This window comes from Pyrgilauda ruficollis, unplaced genomic scaffold, assembly GCF_017590135.1.
Source record: "Pyrgilauda ruficollis isolate IOZ18807 unplaced genomic scaffold, ASM1759013v1 scaffold54, whole genome shotgun sequence".
Lineage (NCBI taxonomy): Eukaryota > Metazoa > Chordata > Aves > Passeriformes > Passeridae > Pyrgilauda > Pyrgilauda ruficollis.
The window spans coordinates 3144504-3157054 of NW_024527044.1; the positions used below are offsets into that span (position 1 = coordinate 3144504).

Sequence of the window (12551 nt, forward strand, 5' to 3'; positions counted from 1 at the left end):
CAGGCAAGGCAAAGGTCCCCCGAGCCCCAGCAGCACTCCTGGCTACACCCTGCACCGCGCTCACGGGATGCTCCAGCAGCCCTTTGGATATTTTTCATGATCTGCAGTAGTGTGTTCCCTTGGCCCATATGTTTTCCCTTTTGTATAGGGCTCTGCTTCCTTGCCTGAGGAACTGTTGCAGACATCTATTTCCCTCATCCTTTCTGAGCCTTTTCTAAGCTTCCTTCCCTTCGCAAGTCTTTGATATATTCCCTTCCCTTCCTGATCTGAAGACTGGTAAGCACAGCAGGTGAGGAGTGTTAGTGCTGCATCTGCTGCTAATTGGGCTCACAGGCTCATTCAGAGAGCGCTGGCAAGTGATGTACTGAGTTAATCAGGAGCTGGGTTTGTAGGAGAATGTTCATATTATGTAGGGTAAGTAGAGATTTGCATGTCAGCTTTTAAAATGGGAGCTTATCAAAATGAGCCTGGCTGCTGCTTTCTGTTGTTGGTATCCCCATGACCCCCATTTACCTGGGGTGTCTCAGCACCTTGACTCTATTTATCCCCTCTAACAGCCTGGGAACGTGAGGGGTGTTGTCGTCCCCAGCTAGGTGATGCCTGGGAATCCAGTGCTTAGGGAGGAGGTTAAACAGTGCATTGCATCCAGTGCTGGTGGTGGTTTCAGCAAATTCCTGGCTGTTTCTTCCTCCAGACAGCAGCAGGTGAAGTGTTCACTTATCTTTCCTTCTGCTGCCCTTGCTAGGAGGGCAGCCATCCCTGCCAAGAGGGCTGGAGAGGCAGCTGGAGAGAGGGAGCCACATTCATCACAACCACCAGTGGCTGACGCTGTCCAAACGCATCTGGCATTTTGCTGAGCAGGTTCTCTCACCAGTCTTGGACAGCACCTTCTCTTTGCAGCCTTCCTCCTGCTTATTCCAGCCCTTGTGCCATCATGGATGGGCTTCCCCAGCTTCACCTCTTCCGCTGCTGTAGCTTATTGATTGTGGATCCTTTAATTAGTCCAACGCAAAATTACCCTTCTGCCTGTAAAAGACAACCAAAGTTGCTTTCAATATCATCCCGTTCAGTAATTTGGTTTACAGGAGAGTGCCTGTGGGCTCTTGGGGCAGCACAAGTGTGGAGGCAGCAAATACGGGCGGGGGCAGGCAAGAACTTCTTAGGCTGACTTTGCCTTTGAAGCCAAGGTATCCGCTAACTACAGCTTCAGTGTTTTTGCCTAAGGTCATGCGAGAACGCTTGGCAGAGCAAAGAACTGAAGTGGGTCTCCCCAGATCCAGGTTACCACTCTAACCGCAGGTGTTTTGAGAGAGCTTTTTAGGCAAAGATTTTGCTCTAAAAAAGCAAGGCTGTTTTGCTTTGAAAGGGGAAGTTCTTGTTCCTGTTTCCTTTTTGATGTAGTCCTTCTGTTCTTGGCTTGCTAGCTTATGATACCACTCCCCATGCATTGGGCAAAAACTGTTTTCCCTGTATTCAAAGAGCCAGGAGGAGCAGCTGTTCTCCTGCCTCTAATCTCTTGTTCTTCCCCCACTCCTGTGCCATGCCAGTGGGAGCTGGGACCAAGGAGCCGTGTGGAGAACACAGGTCCAGAAGTAATCTCCTGTGTCATCCCTGAGGCCAAGAAATGGTTCACTGATGTTTGTTCATGAAGAATCCAAAGTTTGTGAAGCACGTCCAGGAATGACACTGCTGTGGAGCTGGCTGGCTGTGGAGCACACCCAGGCTCTTTGTCAGAGCCACCTGTGGCAGAGGAGGTGGAAGCCCTCACCACCTGGTGACTTCCCTGTGACACAGCAGGGGAAATGAGACTTCAGTGCTTTCCACCTGCTGCCACAGGATGCCCATATTGGAGCTGTGGGTACAACAACATCTTCTGGCTTGCCTGCATGCTGTGGAAAAACTGTATGAGCAATTAATTTCACTTCCTTACAGGCAGCTTCCTTCAGTCAGGTACTCCAACCTCCCCTTCTTCCAGAGGACTGTCATCCACTTGGGTCCTTGGTGCTTAACTGCACTGATTTTATGTGTTTGGAAAAAAATTAAACTTGCTCCTTTTCCTTTATGTCCTTTTCTGATGATGATATCTCATTTTTTAAAAAAATTGAGTAATTGCTTCAGCACTATCCACAGCTCAGTTGTGCAGGTGCCTGACTAAATTATCCCATGCATGTATCTAGTGTTCACTCCGGCAGTCTTCCGTAATTGACAATTAATTTGTGAATCTTTTTCCATGCTGTTCTTTCACCTTGAGTGCTGGGCGTACTGGATCTCTGCCACCTCATATTTCTTGGATAAAGTCACTGTGGCTTTTTGTCTTCTAGTATCTGACTCTGAGCCAGTGTCACTTGTTGAAAAAAAACCCTGCAAAATATAGTGTGCATTGGAAGATGCATTTAAAAAGGTGGAGTAGTTGCTGGAAAACAGTCTAAAACAAAGAGAAAGTTGAAAATCTTGATGTGTCCAGAGAAATTTCAAGAGAAGGTATTTACCAAGTAACACGATTAGGCAATACCTTTGTCACCACTGCATTTTTCATTCTTTTGTTGTGTGAAGAGGGAATGATATAAATCATCTTCTGGGATGCCTTATGTCCATCCCATTCAGTTGTATAAGATTCCACTGTGTGGTGCTTTGATTTCTAACCTTTAAAAGTTATGAGCTATGACAGAGAAAATTATAAACTCCCATTTGTTTTGTGTGCTTGTGTGGGGGAAATTCTGTCCCAGTCCAAGCACCATGAAGCCTACAGTACCTTAAACTGATTTATGAAGCCTTTTCCTTGATTTGCTTGCAGCTGGTATGTGTAAAGCCAAATTCAGTTACCACACCTGCAGTAAATCAGCAATATATAAATGTTTTCTAACTTGGGAAAAAATCCATTAGTGGTTGAATTAAACCTTTAAAGGACTCTTATTTCCTGAGTGTTAGGCTACTTTAACTTTTATGTGTGATTTTAACACATTCTGAAATGTTAGGCAAACTACAAAGAGCCAGTGAGTATGTAGGTTGTTAATACATATAAAAAGGGTTCTGTCATGTAAATGTTGGTGTATCAGCTCTAACGAGGGGCTTACAAAGCGATCAGAAGTTGGTGATTTGGTAGGTTTTATTGTTTTCTTCACCTAAGAGACCACCTCTGCCTTTGTAATAACATTTAGTTTTTATTAGGGACAAGCTAACAACCTTAGACAATGATGGGAGAAATGACAGAGCATTTACTAATAAACCTCCCCCTTTTCCATATTCTGCATAGGCTTCTTGCCTCTGCAGTCACTGGGACCTGAACAGGGAGCAGAAGTGACATACAGTGTTCCCCTGGCAAAGGCTGAGGATGCCCCTGAGCTGAATTCCCAAGGCTGAGGAAATTCCCAGCAGGAGGAGCCCGAGGTGGAGGGGTGGCAGATGAGGAGCTGCCATCTGAGCTTCTCGCCTGGGCATTTCCATCATGTTCAAATGAGCCAGAGCTTAAACGGTTCAAGCACAGCAAGGTTTGGATAACTAGCCCATGTAATTCTGCTGGCATGCTGGTGGCCATATGGATGCTGCTTGCATGGACTGCTGGGCAGTGGCAAAATTGGAGGCCTGTCCTACAGTTTGCTCTTTTTTCTACTCCTATAATTCCCTCTCTCCTTCCTTCCATTTCTCTTTTCTTCCCTTTGCACCTCCCAGAGTATATTTCAGCCAACACAGCTGAGCAGGTACAGAGAAGTAAACAAGTTGCATCACTACACTAAATTGCTTTCTCTCTTCTTTCCTTCTCAAAAGCACAGAAGGGAATAGAAAAGGAAGATTAGTTGTGTTGGAGTTCCATCCTGGAGCTGTTCCTGTGCCATGGATTGCTCAGAGCTGAGCATGTATGCTTTGTCTGGGATAAATAACACTGAAACTCTGTCTCAATTTTCTCTGCAGTTTCTCCCTCTTGCATTCATTTTAAAATTTCATTCCTCACTCTCATTACTGCCAGACCTGCTGTTGCATGCCCAGGGGAGCCAGGTAAAACATTTTTATTTACTTTTGGTTTGGTTTGGTTCCACTTTTAGCTTCCTCTCTACAAATTTTTTTGTGTGGTTTTTTTTTGTTTACCAGTGACTGGGAGGAATGGGGGCAGCAAGGAAGGAGTGACATTTATACCATGTGTGAGACGCTTTCAGATGTAAATCCATCTCCAGCAGTGTTAGACTGCTGCCTAATTCTTTCCCTATAAAGTCATCCCAGTCTGGGCTTACTGTCTCCACCACTGGTTGCAGTCTTGATCTCAAAAACATTTACATGGAATGAAGAGCACCAGGAGCTGAGGAAATTTGGGGATTCTGGATTAGATTGCTTAGATTATTATTGGATAATGGATTGTTTGGCAGTTTAGAGGTACCAGTCAAGTACCCTGATTTTGCAGTCTGAAAGCCTCATGAGCAGCAGTGGTTTAAAGACTTCACCCTTTTTCTGGGAATTCATCTTCTCTGCAGCCTTTTCAGGCTGCCTTTTCAGTGGTGATGATGCTGTGGTTTGAGACATGCTGTGAAACAGATTATCAACTGGTCTGGCCTAAATATAATCCTTCAGCATAGGGAGGAGGGGAGGGGTGCTGGGATTTTTTTCCTACTTGCATCAGTTCACCACTTCGCAGGATGACCCGCGGGTGATTGCTGTAGCTCAAACTGAGGGATGATACAATGGTATACAAGGATAGGAACAAGACAGTAGAGAGTTGGGGAGATGTAGGAACTCCATAAAATAGCTTTCCCCTAGGAATTTTGACTTCCCACTTGGCAGCTGTTTTTTGATGCACCTTGCTAGGAGTTTTCAGATGTTCTCACCATGCCTCTCTATGATAATTCCTGCGCTGGCAGCAGCTGCTCTTCTGGTATCTCAGTGCTGTCGCTCTGTAGTTGATAGGTTATTTCAAATCCACCTTTACCTTTACCCCCTCTACCTGGGGGAGAGACACACATCCCGTTTGGCTACTGTTGATCTGAGAGCAGTAACCTTTGCAGAAGGCCAGAGCAATAATGTTTTAAACCACAGACACTAAATCTGCAGGAGCATATCTGTCAGAACACTCTGATATAAAAGGTAATATCCTTCTGCAGGATTACAAAAGGGACATCAACTGATACAGAATTTACACAGCAACTTCTAAAGCAGCTTCTGGGGGGAGGATGATGGGCATTTCCTTAGGTGCGTGGCAGATAAGTGAGGATGAGGAGGGGATTGCAGAAGAGGCTCAGAGATGCTCTCTGTCTGTCTGTAGTGGAGGAACTCTGGACAAGCCCATGTGGGTTAGCAGACCACTAGACTGTCTAAACGCTCTTAAGGGGCAAAGTTCAATCAGCTTTTATTCCAAAGAGCATTATCAGTGTGTTGCACTAATCCCATGTAACGGTACTGTAGCCTGACATAGGTACCGTGAAGTAGATTTTGGTGGCACGGATTGGCCGTGCTGGTTTAGCAAAGACATTAAGATGCTGTCAAAGTTGATAGCATGAAAGACTTTCTTAAATTACTCTGCTCTTCTGATTGATGGAAATGAGGCTTTGCCCCAAGCGGGTTTCAATAGTTAACGTGCCATGAACTCTGTAATATTAAAATTATTGCCCAGTTATTTTTGATTCTCCTGACTATTTTAGTGTTTGGTTATAGAATTTATTACTGTGAGGTGTTGCTTTTTCCCCTTAGCTGTGGCCATTGTGCCTTGAAGTTGGAAGTGTTCTGCTTGGTCAGTTGAGTATTTGTGTCCCTGTGTGCACTGTGCCAGACTAGCTCTGGGTGACAGAATAGCCTGCACTCTGATAGTACCTGGGTCAGATTTCAGCTCCTTCAGCTTCTGCAGTATCATTTTGTTTTTAATTTTAAAGCACATGGTAGAGGCAGGAGGGAGTAATCTTAAAATATTCACAGATACTCACATGCACAGACGGGTTGTAGCAGAGATTTCCTAATCTTTCCATTTTCAAGGAAAGAGATAGGAAAAAAACCCTTCAGGTCATTCAAGGCTTTGCTCAGAAAACACCGGATTTATTGAGGCTGGAGACATCCTGCTGTTAGGGCTGCTGGGAAGGAGAGGGCCTAAGATTCCCATTCATGCACAATAGTCCTATTTTCCCCCATTTCTTTCTTTTATTTTCCCTATGCCTTTATATTGCATTACCATGCTCTTGCCCCTGCCCCTCCCAGCCGAGTGTGCCTCTCCATCACTGCACATTGTGTTGCTTTTCCCCCGCTGTGTCACTCTCTTGTGTGCAATGGCAGCAGCAAAGTAAAACTGACTGAAATGCTGATCTCTGAAGCCCTGGCACACAGTGCTTTAGAGATTAGGATTTTAGTGCATTATACTCAGCTGCTAGCAGAGCAGAGCGCTGTGACAGGGAAACACAGTGCCAGAGCCAGGGGATCTGACTTGGAGCTGAAGACCTGGTCCCTCCAGGCAAAGCTCTTCACACATCTCCTCCTGCAAAACATCTTGGTGAGCGTATGCATGGATGGGCTTGAGTTTATGCAGAAGATGAAGAGGGATATCCAAAGGCAAGTTGAGAGCTTTTTCATCTAAATCATATCTATTATTAAGGAATTTTTTAAAAAATCTTAGTAGTGAAACAGAAAAGCTTTTTTGGCAAGATTTTTCTCATTGTTCTATCCACATTCTCATTCTTCATTTTCCTTTGCTGGATTTAGCTTTTTTGTTTTCCTAGAAGCTAAGGAAGACCGATATTTTTCCTCTTCTTCTCACAGACTAGCAAGCTCGTATTGCTGCAGTAGCAATTTGCTCTAGATCCAGATCCCCAAGGTTCTTGGACAATACAGGCATTTGGGGCAATGCAGTGTTGTAGGAGGACTAACAGCAGGCTTGTTGCTTGTCCAGCTTCCCAGGAGCCTGGCTGGGTTTTGCTGGGCATTTGCCAGCTGCCTCTGGAGCAGGTTGGTCTGTCAGTACCCATGGCCAGTCCTGCAAGGTGGACCATGGTATTTTTTTATGCTTTGAAGAAGGGCTTTCTAATTACTGCCCTCAGCTAGTGCCTGCTCCTCATTGCTTTTGAAAGAATCATTACTTAATGACATAAAGTCATTAAAAAAACTTGGTAACCTCTAATACCTTTATCAAATATCAGATAATCACACATTTTTCAGTGTATAGTTTTTCCACTGGCTTAAGGCCACTTAGTTATATAAATATTAACACTTGCTGCTACTAGGTTTAAATCCTGTTTAAAAGTGCACCAATTCTGTATTCGGAAAGGGAAGAAATTATATCAGGTACCAGAAGAAATTATCTCTTCTGGAACAGTGAAATGTTTTCCAGCATAAGCTGAGGTTTGTGCTGCCTGCAGATGCTGGTGAGCATCTGTCTCTCTGCTCTTACTCTTTTCAGCAGCTCCTACTGCTGCTTGCTTCAGCATCCCATTTCTCCTTCTCCTCAGCACCATGCTTGGTTCTTCTTCCTTCTTGTTTTCTTTCTCCATTGGCAGCACTTACCCTCATGGCTTCTGATGATTTTTGTATGCCATTTCTTTCCTGGTTTTTTCTGGTTTTGTGCTTTGACCTTGACCTGACCTTCAAACTGTAATGAACTTTCTCTTCTTTGACAGTGGCATCTTCTTGCACCTTGGTGCTTTAGCAGACTTTCTTTTCTGATCGCATTCTCTGGTCCATGATGTAGGTTTCCTTCCTGCATATTCTATGATTTTAACCATCCAAGGCTCTTTTTCTCCTTTTTGCTTATAATAACTTTCCTTCACAGCCATTCTTATGTGGGATTTGCCTGTTTTTCCTCCCCTGCTACCCAGCTGCTGTGAAGCCATGAGGCACAAACTGCAAGTCCCCCACTGATTTCCTGCTTTTCACTTTCTTATTAGCCGCTTTTAACAACAATTTTGCTTTCTCATCACATGCAGCCCTGCACTTCCAGTGATTTCCAGTAACTTCTGTCAGATTCTTGGTCTGACAGATTCATAGGGTATTCCACCCAGCTGCAGTTCATGTTTTGCTCTCTACCACATTTTCCTGACTTTGGTTTTTTACCTTTTCTTTCCATTTTCCTGATTTTGCTACCTTCCACTTACTGTCCTCTTACAACCTGTCATCCTTTTTTTGTGTTTTCCATATAAAAGCAGAGTCTGGTAGCTTTGAAGCATCCCACAAGTGGCCATTTGTATTTCTGTTGTCTCTTTTTCCTTGTAAACATGAGAAGTCAGCACTCACCCTGCTGGGGTTAGGCACAGTGGGAAATAAAAAATGAGAGTCCTTGAGCTGAAGTCCTTCTTAGTGTGATTTGAAGCACACACCTGGCTCCTGTGCACACAGGCTGGGAGCTGCATATGCATGAGCCATCCCATACCCCACTGCTGTGGCTCCAGACATCCCCTCTCTAATCATTTGGAAACACTGAGCCCACGCACGAGCTGTGCTGGCTGCTTGTGATCTGCTCTTGGTCCCCTCTAGTCACCCTGGACTCTGGCTCTGAAGAGCCTCCCCTGTTTATCTTCTCTCTTTGAGAAGATGCTGAAAAAGCAGCCCTGGAAAGAGAAGCGAGACAAGGGAGAGGAAAATATCAGAGCCAGGAAAGTGGCAGAAAGGTCAACAAAAGTAGGGATGAATTACAGCCTTCCAGCTTAGCCAGGAGCAGCACAAGGGAGACTGTGATAGGTGTTTCTCTAGCAGGGGAACACAGGTCACAGAGTTTCCAGCTACATACTATACCTTCTGAATAAATAAACCAATAAATAAGTAATGTGCGTATGGCAGAATTTTGAATAAAATAGAAAATGCGTGAATTTTTTTTCCAAGTGGAAGTGTTGTTGTTCAGGTTACAGGACATTGCTTTTCACCAGAAGCTCTGGATTCTAGGCAAACAGTTCCACTGTCAGGGTTGGTCTGACAGACAGTCCCCAGTCTGCTGCCAACAGACGCATGACTTAAATGGACAGTGAGCTGTCCTGGGCACTATTTTGTTGGATTTAGTAGCATTTCCTAGCTCCTGCATACAGTGCCTGTTGTGGAAGTGGCTTGACATTGTGTTCATCATCCTTCATGTGCCATGTTTTCCATGCAAAAGAGCAAGGACCCCGATGATGGGTGTCCACTGGGGACCCATGGTGACACCAGCTATTTTCCCACAGTCCGGAGGAAGCTGTAGCTCATGGGTGCAACCAATGATGAGTGTGAAAAGCACAAAAATGGGGATTTGCATTGGAATTTTGCTTCTTTGAGTAAAAGATAGGAAAAGTCTTGCAATACAGGCTTTTTAACATTTGATTAACCCTCATCAGAGATTGTGTTGCTCATATCTGACCCATGAGGCTGTGTCAGATCCAGGGCAGTTGCTATGAGGAAAGTGTTCATGGACAGGCAGGATGGAGCTTTGAGCACCCTGATCTAGTGGAAAGTGTGCAGCAAATCTGGGTCTTCAGCAGGTCTGTTTGATGAAAGAAAGAAAATGGTACTGTTCTCTTAAAAATATGTCTGTACATTTTCTGTGAGCAGCCTAATGCCCTGCCTTTAGAGTTTCTGTGTGGCCAGTGCTGGTCACTGACCCAGGGCTTCTTTTTGAACAGGGAAAAGGGAGAAAGAAAGGACTGAAAATCCTATTCATTTCTTTAATTTATGCTTTCAAAAAGTAGCTGCTGCAATATTTGGGCCAGGTAATGATTTCTCAGCACTGGTTGTGTTTCAGTATTCATACCTGGCTACCCAAGAGTGGGGTTTTTTGGTTTTTTTTCCCTTGGTCTCTCAATTTGAGTGACGCTCTGGGAAGTCACTGCAATGGGTGTGGTGCAGAGCTGGTGCTTGGTCTGTGCTGGCTGCTGCAAGCCAAGAAGCTGGTGTGCTTTCTGACCTCGGGCCAGCTCAGGAGCAGCTCAGAAATACCAGACACAGCGAGTTCCAGTGGCCTGAAATCCTGGGAGCTGGGGACGGATCTGCAGCAGGACGCTGATTCTCCCTGTGCCCTCGGGTGCTGCCGCCTGCTCTGCGCTGGGGACTGATGGCCATGTGGCTGCAGCACATCTGTGCAGCCTTGAAGCTCCCTGCTGCTTGCCTGTGCCCAGAGCCTGCTTTTACAGGGCTTTTGCTGCCCAGGAAGGAGGGGAAAGCCCAGTGTTTGCTTGGTGCAAGCCAGATTAGTTTACATCCTTGTCGAAGTGTTCCCACTGTCACTGCGCATTGTGGTGCAAGGCAGGATTGCTGTGCCACAGCCATAGGGAGCTCAACGGAGCTGCTCTTTTTCCCTGCCTGCTCTCACTGCCAGATTTACACAAGAGACAAGTTAAAGGCATGGCCTGAACTGTGCAGAGCCAACAGGGGTAGCCGCTGCCCTGCCCCAGCTGTGTAAAGCCAGTATATCTGTGCCCACTTGCTGGGCAGAGCAGTGTCACGTTTGCGACCTTGCTTTTCTGTCTCTAGGTATTAGTTCTGGGAAGGGCAGGACAAAAACAAGGGAAAAAAAAGCCACATTCCAGTGGTGACTTTCATGAGAGGATGATGTCAGACTCTCCCAGAAGCTGGTGTGTACAGAAGTAAGACAGGGCATCGTTGCTCCTCTCCCTGGTGGGCAGCAGTGCAGAGAGGCTGCAGAGAGCTCTGGGGACATGCATCACTGTGCTGTTGTGCCACTTCCTTGTGAGGTTTTCCTGGTGCCAGGCTTTCTGTTTGTGCTCTGCCTTCTGCCAAACCACACATGGTTAACCCCAGCTGGCAGTGAGTGCGATGGGATGGGAATGAGATGGTTTGTTCTGGGTGTCCCAGGAAACCTTTTCAGTGCTCTGTAAGACTTCACAGTTTAAAACTCCAAACGTGACCTTTACTTTCATACTGTTTATTCACATGCACTGAAACACCTTTTTCTTTCGTTTGCTCAGCATCTTACAGATAGATGGTGTCCTGCCATGAAGTGCTGCTTCCAGAGCAAAATCTTCTGTGATGGACAGGCAAGATCCATAATCTTGCCTGAGTTTCTGAATCAGATTTCCCTGAGCTGAGGAAGGATCTGAATGGTGGTCAGACCCACTCCGGAGTCTGCTTCTCATGGATGTAGTGATACAGCCACACAAAGGAGCCTTGCATTTTAAGAGCCAATTTAGACTCTGTAAATAGCTACTTTTATTTATTTCTAGTTTTACTTGTCTCATACACACAGACATATATATTAAAAAACCCTGGCTCTACCAAGAAAATTACACTGGAGTGGGGCTCTTCAGTGGTTATTTTTCTTCTGCAGCTCAAAACAAGTGCTTTAAGCTTCAGATCATTTTTAGAAACCTCCAGAGCATCATCATCCTATATTTGCAGAGTAAGGCATCCTATATTTGTTTAACCACCATCTTCACATGCTTTAGCTGTGATGCTGTGATGGCAGCCACCAGTTGCAGTGCTTGCTTACTCACATATTGGTGCTTCAGATGTGCAGGGTTTTTATTCACTGTTGAGAGGCTGAGTGCTTCCAGGAGGAACTGGCACTGTGGCTGGGGCCTTACTGCAAGTGGCTGTAGTGGATAATGAGCACAAACCTATTAAATAGTGAAACATGAGATTCTGTATCAGATAACGTGGTGCTGCTAATTCGGGTGTGAGGGAGACAGGGAGGTCATGAAGACATACCAGTGAGTAAGCAGGGAAGGAACAGTCAGCAAAGCTGGGGGTTTAATTCTTGTACAAAAAAAAATACAGGCAAAAATACATATATTTTTGTGATTGCTTAAAAAAAAAAAAAAAAAACACAAACCAAACAACAAAACCCAAAAAAAACCAAACCAGCTGCAAGGCAGAAAACTCCACCATAAAGGCTTTAAATATAGAGTTAAATCTGGGTAGTGTAGATAGACTCAGATACAGTCGTAGTGGCATTTTCCCTTTGTAATTTCTGAGAGTTGTTTTTTATAAACTTTTTTTTTCATATTTCTGTGCAGACACTATATTACATTGGCATTGATTCACTGAATTTATTCGTCATCAATAAAAATAAATTAAATTCTAGATGTACAGTTTCAACCACCTGCTGTTGGTTTATTAGTGAGACTACCAGTGACCCTTGCTGTCTATAAATACTTAAACTGTAAATTAAAAGCAGAGGACTATCCAGTAGTTTTTCTCTTCCTCTTCTTTCCCAGATAATATCTTGCTTTGCTTCCCTCTCCTCCCGAGTTGTTATTTTCATTTTCATCTCTACCGCTTCAAGAAAAGCCAAACCTTAAAAGAAAGATTTAATTTCTAGTGAACAGTAGACTTGGTCATTTGTTAAAAGGCTCATCAAGTTGTTAGACTGTGTGAAGATTTTTCTCTGGTTTGTATGGTGCTGACTTTTGGTAATAGCATTTTAAAGTGAAAACTCAGATATAAAATATTTGAACATTATTTTTGGCTCTCCTGAGCTCGTAATTCTTATTAAGGAGAAAGTTGTTTGCATTCATTGATTAGTTACAATTGTAACTTCCAGATAGCTTTGGGCAATATTACATCACATTACAACATTACATTACAAAACTGCAGTTTCTAATCTCCTTTTTCAGCTTTTTTTTTTTTTTCCTTTTCCCTACTTTTGCAAGTTTGATATCAACCAACAGGTT

At 44.4% G+C, this 12551-nt stretch overlaps 1 protein-coding gene across 4 annotated transcripts in view; it reads left to right on the forward strand.

Moving 5' to 3' along the window:
- The window catches only part of KLHL29 (kelch like family member 29), a 388766-nt gene that overhangs the window by 96765 nt on the left and 279450 nt on the right, over positions 1 to 12551 (forward strand). The window contains exon 1 of one of the 4 annotated variants that reach the window (XM_041480964.1): positions 3883 to 3993. The exons of the other annotated variants lie outside the window; for them this stretch is intronic. The gene's annotated coding sequence lies outside the window, so the exon portion shown is untranslated. Of the gene's footprint in view, positions 1 to 3882; positions 3994 to 12551 lie in introns of those variants that run through there. 4 annotated transcript variants of the gene reach the window in all.